General features: G+C 52.8%; 1 protein-coding gene across 1 annotated transcript in view; it reads right to left on the reverse strand.

Moving 5' to 3' along the window:
* NCOR2 (nuclear receptor corepressor 2) overlaps positions 1-8,365 on the reverse strand; it is a 222,867-nt gene that overhangs the window by 137,145 nt on the left and 77,357 nt on the right.

Below are 8,365 nucleotides of genomic sequence, written 5' to 3' on the forward strand. Positions count from 1 at the left end.
TAATTAAACAGGCCTGAAAAAAAAGACATGGGTTGGTTGCAGCAGGAGTCTAAATAAAAGATGACATTTTCAGTAAACAGCACTTCCTCACACAGCCAGGCTTTTCAGTGGGGGTTACTGACAGTCCGATAAATCCAGATCGCTGCAATGCCGACGAGCCACGGGGCTGAGCCAATAAAGCCAAATACCTGGCAGCGAGGGGGATGAGGAGATGGATTTTCAGAGGCGTTTGTTCAATAAAAAAGGTAGTTTTAGCTATTTTGGGGTAGGGGGAAGAGAAAATCCACAGCTGCCTAAAATAGGGGTGAAGGAGCAGTGGGCAGAGCTGAGCTTCCCAGGATTTAAACACAGCGGGGGGAACCCTTTCTTGAAGCACATTCAACATTTTAACCCAATAAGCACTAGAGCCCCGCTGGAGCTGCAGGATGGGAGCTGAGCCCCAGGGTTGGGGAGCTGGGGAGGGCTGGGCTCCGGGCTCCCCGGCAGAGCCAGCGGGGCTTTGACAAACCCCCAGGGTGAAGACCCCCGCCGGGGGCAGGGAAGGGATTTCAGCTCCAGGGATCTGGCTCACACTGCTCTCTAGCACCAGGCACCTCTCACCTTCCCGCCGGCTCACAGCAGGATGAGTTTCCCAGGGTCTCAGCACAGGGGATGTCTCGCCAAAACCTGGCGCATCACCCTGCCAGCTTACCCCCCGCGTCTGCCCCCCTCAGTGGGTTTCCGAGAGCTTCACCTACCCCCCTGCCACCGGCCGGTCCTCAGAAGCGCCGATGCAGCCGGTAGGTGTGCAAGTTCCTCGCCGGAGCTTTGCACACCCACACACAGTCTGATCTGCCAGCGTGCACTTTTGCAGAGTTGGCCCCGGGAGCAGCTGCATGAGTCACCCTGCTCGCAGCCAAGCTCAGGGCCCCGACGAAACAGCCCCGGCCCGGCTGCAAAACCCACGCCAGGTGCCTCACCGCAACAGGGCGACCGGGAGATGTTTCCAGCTCCTCTATTTACTGCACACTCGAGAGGACACAAAGCTTCTTTGCAATTTAGAAGCGACTTCAAGGATGCTAGGAGAGATGTAACCACGAAGCGTGCCTGCTCTGGCACCGTCCCCACACGTACACACGATACACGCAGCAGCCCCACTATTAATGCATCCCTGCCTGTTCATCCACAGCGCTCCTGCGCAGCAGACCTCAGGGTTCACAGATGTCACGATCACTGCGTGTACCTCACAGGCAAGGACACACACAAACACAGAGAGAAGCGGAGCAGCTAGCGATGCTGCGGCAGAGCCCAAAACGCAGCTGGAGCCCGTCCCAGCAAGCTGCTCTGCCCCTCTGGCCTCTCCCGAGTCCCTGCTCCATCCTAGGAGGAGCACAGGCGGGGAAGGTGCCCCCAGAGCCCGGCTCTCTCTGCAGCCCTGGAGACGGGGCAGACACCCAGCAGCTTGCTCCTGCATTACTGGCGTGCGGCTCGGTGCACGCCACGCTTCTGCCTGGTGCTGGATGGGCGGCGAGATGCTTGCAGGGACCACAGGGAAAGCGTGGCTGTCCCGGTGATGGAGAAGGGTCTTTGGAGAGCAAGTGCATCCCGGAACGAAGCTTTTGGCTTAGGCTCCAGGGAAAGGAGCCACGTGTTTACAACACAGCAATTACATTTTCTGCACTGCAATAAACTGCTCCCAACTCTTCTCCCACACCAGACTGCTGCCGATGTGAGGGTGCTTTGACACATAAGGGAAAGAAGGGACCGTCCCCACCTGACCCACAGGGAAAGCAAAGTGATCCCTGGCACCAGGACCTTACCTGCAAAGCGCAGCACTCGCAAAGCATGACACGTGGCCCAAGCTATAAGAAACATGTATCTACCCTCCTCATAAAATACCACATCTGCTACAGAGAGCGTGCCTCTTCCAAGCGAGATCCCCTCCCGGAAAGGGGATTTCCCGCTGGCTTCACAATGATGGGACAGCCCTGGCTAACGCAATGCCTGGCTCTGCCGTCCCCAAGGATGTTCCAGCTGATGACAGGGAAATCAAACCCCAGCAAACGCAGCCTGGGCAAGAAACCCAAGAGCCGCACAGCCCGGCCCAGCTCCCCTCGAAGCATTAGATGTTTCCACCGCTGCGCACCTGACTCCATTAATGGGAACAAGCCAAGTCTGCCCAGGAACTTGCCCCTTGGAAATATTCATCACACGATGGAGAACTCCCAGCCAGAGCTTAATATTGTGGCCTCCGAGAGCTATAAAATCTGCTGACCTCAGAGAACATCAGCACCGTGGCATGTGGAAACTTCAAACAATTAAAACCAGGGGGGAAGATTTTCAGGTGGGGTCATTAAAACTGCTACAAAAGACACTGGTTGGTGATTTGGCCAACCGCCCTCCTGTCCACCACCACTCGCTGGCAAACGGGAAGCAGCAGCTTACCCGAATGTTTTCTGATGCATACTGGGGACAAAAATCAGCACTCTGATTAATTGCAAGCAGCGTAATTGTGGGTAGAAGACTGCAGCCCCAGCTTGAGGCAGCCTGTCCCACCAGAGGCCCGTTCTCCTGGGCACCAGTGCTGGTAGAAGATGCCCTGGCAGCAGCGGATGGCACAGCTAGGAACCGATGATGGTGGAGGCCCATGTGTACAATGCGATTAACTTCAAGAAAAAGCCGTGTTCAGCTGCTGCATTTGCCATGTTTAGACAACTTAATGAGACAACCCAGAGGCAAATCACCATAGGCAGAACATGTGGCGAATCAAGAAGAATGACATAATTTGTCTTGCATTAACCGACTGTAACGTACACATCTCCAGAACGAAAGATCAGGAGGGGAAGCTATTCCAAGCACGTCATATCTTTGTACGTACACAAAGAAATGCCTCTATCTTGAAAGGTGCCCAATTAACACTTGACACCCTCTGTAATTGCTGATGCTCCTTGCTGCATTTATCAGATCATAGCAGAACCGTAATGAGCTGTCTGAAAGGCCACGCAGACCGAGGTGAGAGCTGGCAGCAGAATTGGGAAGGACATATTACGCCCAGCAGAAGGTTCCCACCATGCTGGGGCTTGTCCTGAAGGACAGAGGGACACAGGGAGACATGCTCTACACCTGGGGACCCAGCTAGCCAGAAGCCTGGGCAATCCTCAAACTGTTCACGTGCCAGGGCAGCCCCCAGCTCCCCCTGCAGCCACAGGACCTTTGCTGAAGACCACTGGCAGCCCTGTTAAATCCTTTCCTTTCCAAAGCCACAACCACCTAGGACTCAGTTCCAATATTGATTTCATTAGGATTACACTTAGTGATTGACCCTGCAGAAAGAAACCAGAGGGTTCATCCTACATCTGCTGAATAACCCCATCCGTGCCTGCAATCCCTGTTATTTAACAGAAAGGAATGCATCAGGAAGCAAATCCAGCCATTACTTCTGGTGCGACACATGAAGATCCCCACTGATTTTGTAGTCCCTCTGCAGCTCCACAGCAAGCAGCTAATGACCCCTTTTCCCGATTCGGTACAGAGTCCTGAAATATTGCTACAGCACTGGGAGCAGTGGCATGCGCAGCGGGACTGAAGCGCCGAGGCTGAATTTTGCTCCCATTTACATCAGAGTCGCTTTGCTCTGGTAGAGCAGCTCTGGGTTTCGCACCGGCATGGGCACAAGCGAACTGTGGGCACTTCCAAGGGTGGAGGCACCTCCTCTGGAGCACGTTTAAGCGTGACTCAGATGGATAGATGATGCCCATCACATACTAATCCTCCATGTGCATTTCGGAGGTACCAAGGTGTATCAAGAAGTGTGGCTGAACCGCAAACACTGATCTGTGTCACTGCGGGGCCCACGGATGCAAAAGGGGACCCGCAGATATGGCAAGCAGCAGCATCCGCCCCCAAGAAACCTCCCTCCCCATCTCCCCACGGGCAGGGGCACGGGCTGGCAGACCGCGGCTGGGGAGGTCACGCTCTTACCCCATCTCATGCTCCTCCAACAGGCCTGGAGCTAAAGATATCTTCGTCAACAATAAAAACCTCCCTTCAGACTATGAAAATCTCCACTCTTGCCTAAAAAGCATTTGGCTTCCAAAGCAAACTCCAGCCCCTTGTTTTTCCTTTGAAGAAACTTAAAATAGGCTTGGGAGGGGGAAACGGGCAGGCGAGCAACTTCCCGGCCATGTGAGCTCCCGCGGGGATGATGAGCTGACCCCACGAGGCAGCTGAGCATCCAAAACCAGAGGAGGGAGAGTCTGGGGTTTCGCGTGGGCTCTTCTTAAAGCAAAGTTTAAAAATGGAAGAGAAGGAAACACAAGAGTTATTTTGAGAAAGCGGATCTGAAATTAGGAGGCGGCATTTTCTTGGACTGACTCCAGCCATCGCTCCATGCAGTGCAAAGCTGCTGCAGCTGAACCGTGCTCCCGGGGTTATTTATAGCAGCCCGTAGGCAGCAGCGCTGGGGAATGGAAGGGTTTCTATTTGGGACCAGGCATGTCCTGCACGGAGGCAAAGCCCTTCGAGAGGCAGGAAAGCTGCGCACAGGGAGACGCTGGGAAAAAATCCTGTCCCAGCAGCATGACCTCCCAGGGGCAGGCAGAGCTGCAGGAGTGGCATGGCAAAGAAGCAGGCTGGAGTTGGGCTTTGTTTAAAACAAAATTCGGGAGGAGTGTGGCTGAAGTCAGCAGAAATCATGGAAACCCTCAGGCGAGACACCTTCCTACATGAAGCAGAAAAGAAATAGTGTCTAGTCTCGGGGGATTTAAAGGCCCTACCTCTGTGCCAAGATCTGCCGCGACCAAACCACAACCTGGCAGTGCCGGTTTCATGGGGAAGGGTTTTCATTCCTATGACCACGGGTACTAATTTTTTCCCCTTTAAATCTCAGCATCCTCTCTCCGAGAGCCAACCACCCCAGCAATTTGCTGCCCTCCCGACAAAGCAGGTGGGATGAGCCCCGGCGCCGTGGGAAGGGAAAGCAACGCTCTTCCCTCCCCAGCTCCTGCAGCCAGCAGGGATGGCCACCACCGGTGCTCCCAACCCAACCGCGGGAGCTTGAGGATGTGTGCCCTCCCCTAGGCTCTCCTTGAACCCGAAAGTCCCTGAGCATCAGGGGACGTCGGTCAGCCTTGCTGGTATGCGCCAGGCTCCTCTCACCAAGCCCAGGGGCTGATGCTCTCCAGGGGTGCCCATGGGATGCGGGTGCCCTGCACACTCCCCGCTTCCCCATCTCCCCGTGTTTGGCTGGAGCCATCTCCTCACCGCACCAGCGGCGATGGAGCCCCATTCCCGAGGCTCGGGTCAGCAGATGCATGCAGCAGCGCTCACGAATGACTAATCACAAATAGTAAGAAAACTGAGGAAATGGGTCACATTGGAGCTGTGTGTTAATACCAGTCCCCGCCTATCCTGTGCGGAGCGTGACAAGCCGACTCATTTCAGTTGCTCGCCAGTCTCTGGCTTTGGCTTGTCATTGCCAGCCAGTTTCTGTGGTCGGCTCGCTCGTACACGATCCACAGCCAAGGGGTGAACCCCCCGCCGTAGCTGGGTTTCCACTCACACACAGACCTAGCATCACGCCCTGTCATCTGCAAGGTTACGGTGCCAATTAAAGGCATATTAATTTCAAAGAAGGTGCTAACGAGGCTTTGCCATTGCAAACCGTTGTTGAACGTTCGCCACTGCAAAACTGCTGAGAACGTTGGCATTGTACAGCAGGTTTTTAGAAATCAAAGTTTCTGCGGTGGAGCAGTTATGGGAAAGTTCCGGTCACTCGAGCCAAGGAGCCGGAGCCGTGCCACAGGGTCTACGCTCCTCCCTCCAACAGATTTGGGTTCTCTGCACTTCTCGTCCTTACTTCCAGGACCTGAAAACGCAGGACACGGCATTATCTGGTCTGGGTTAATCATGGACAAAGCTTCTAAGTCAATGCACCTAACTGGGAACTCCAGATCCTGAAGCAGACATTAAAAACAGACATCAGGACCATTAAAAAAAAAAAAAACAACCAAAAGAATTTCCTTAAAATCTGAGAAAAAATGAAAAGATTCTCAATGACTCCAGGCTAAATATTTCAATTTATCTTTTTGGAAATCTTGCTATCATGCAGAAGCGTTAATAGCATCTAACCTCTGACCTTTCCAGTTTTCCTCCAGACTATCTGAAAGCCCATCTTGCATCACTGAGCCAAGATGAGGCAACCCCAAAATAAGTGTTATTAAAAACAAAAGCAAAATGAACAAGGCCCTTTTGGCAGCCAAATATGAAATGCCCCCACCCCAACTACCACATAAACTAGAATTTGAAAAAAACCCTGCAGATTTAATGCTCGAAAGCCGTTTCACTGATAAGGTTTTATTTACTGCACCCGCTCCGTGCTGACGATGCAGGCCTGATTCTTCCCTTTCTAATGTAAATCAGGAGTTCATAGAAAATCAGAGTTATACAGACATAAAACCCCCGTGGGATCTGAGTCACACTCAGTGCCTTTGCGTAGTTAACGGCTAGATTATACTTTGCAATGCTAAAAGTGTTCATTTATTTATTCTCTTATTTATGGATGGGGCATTAAGGCTTTATGAAGGTATTTGAGGAGGGTAAATGGATAGCTGGGAACACGCTCCGCACAGACACAACGGCAGCAGGGGGTGGAAAAAGTTCAAAACAATCCTTTGAATTCCAATTTTACAGCATAATGCTGAATTTATAGATAGATAGCTGTGCCCTTTTGAAGGAACAAGCACCGAGACAGAAAACGAATTAAAATTTAATCTTATTGATTTCCACCAACTCAATCCCAAGAGCGAGACAGACGCTGCTGCCTGCTTCCACTGCCTGCACTGCATCAAACCCAGTTTTTCAGAGGGCTGACAGCGGAGCAGGGATGGGCTCGCGCGGCCACAAGCCGTCGGCACCCGCAGTGTGCAGGGGCAACGCGGGGGGGACTCGTCCCAGCCCTCGCCACGTTGCGGTGGGTTGCAGCACGCGGCGTCCCCTCTCTGGCACAGCGGTGGAGGGCAAAGACACGCCGTGTCCTGACGCGACCTCTTCCCCAGTACAGCCTCACAATACAGGATTTCACCGCAGTCAAGAGCAGCTTCTCTCCGCTCTTCCCCAGCAGAATCTGTACAGTCAACTTTTTTTTTTTTTTGGAAATCAATTACTTGTCCAGCAGAGTGTAGCAAGAGGGGATTACAGGTCACATTTTCCACAATTATCCTCTCCGACGCCAAGGAACTTTTCAAATCGTACGCATTAAATAGGTCACAAGAGGGAAAACCAGCGTGATAGGCGTTTAACATCAGAAAACCTGAATTCTGAGAAGATCTGATATAGGCCAGCACCAACCTGCATTCCAACCCCTCATCTATACCCAGTGCACCGGTGAGAAAAATATATAGACTTCCCTAATGAACCATAAGCTAAAATTAGAAACCATTCACCCCTGCAAAGCCACAGCTATCGCCAAAAGGAAAGTAGGTCACAGAATGGCTGGCTAACTTGATTTTCCGGCGTTTCTAGCTGCTCTGTCCTCACATAACCTCCTCTCTCCCATGGACCGTTTTTGGTGTCTCCTTTGTTCGGGGTATAACTGCATGCAGTGTGTAACTCCGGCACAGCCTGGCAGGAGCGGTGGGAATGGGCACAGCGGCACCCGCGTGCTTGGTGAAGCACAGATCCACGGTTCATGAAAAATTAAACCAGAGCCAGGCGACAGCCCCTCCACGAAGCGCGCTGCCTCCCACCTGCTCTGGCATCAGCACAAGCACTAGCTTTTCCCCCCTTCCACAGTATTGCTCTTTAAAGATCGTTTCAGGCTTTGCCAGCTCTTCTGGGGTGCTTTGCTCTCTCCCCTCTTCCCGAGGCCTGAATATCCTCTTTTTATTTGCATTTCTTACCGCGCGCTGCCTCTCTCAAGCAAGCCGCAAGCTGAGCAATGAAAGTAAATCAGGCTTTTCCTCCCTTTGCGTGCAGGCTGGAGCCCTGGCTCAGCCGTTACAGCCACTTTTCCTGCAAGCAGACCTCAAGGCATCCAACTTCATTGCTCTTCTGCAGCACAGAAGAGGTAGAAAGGCTTAAAATTTGGCTCAGTGACCTTCTGCGCTCTTGATCAATATGTCTCTGTCTGGCTCACAGCCCTTTGCTCCTACCAACTCATCTTGCAATTAAGTGTGTTAAGCTGCAGCAAAGCCACAGGTCAGCACAACCGTGCCCGGGGCTCTCCCGTCCGACAGACGGCTGGGTACACCCAGATGCTCTGCTGCCACCAAACCCACCCAAAAAACCCAACACCCACCGCTCTTTCCCACCCACGATCCTAACTGACGCTGCTCCCACATCCTCTCCTCTCCCAGTTTTTTGGCCCCAAGGGGAAGAGCAAAGAGCA

This window comes from Aptenodytes forsteri, unplaced genomic scaffold, assembly GCF_000699145.1.
Source record: "Aptenodytes forsteri isolate BGI_AS27 unplaced genomic scaffold, ASM69914v1 Scaffold118, whole genome shotgun sequence".
In the NCBI taxonomy this organism is placed as follows: domain Eukaryota; kingdom Metazoa; phylum Chordata; class Aves; order Sphenisciformes; family Spheniscidae; genus Aptenodytes; species Aptenodytes forsteri.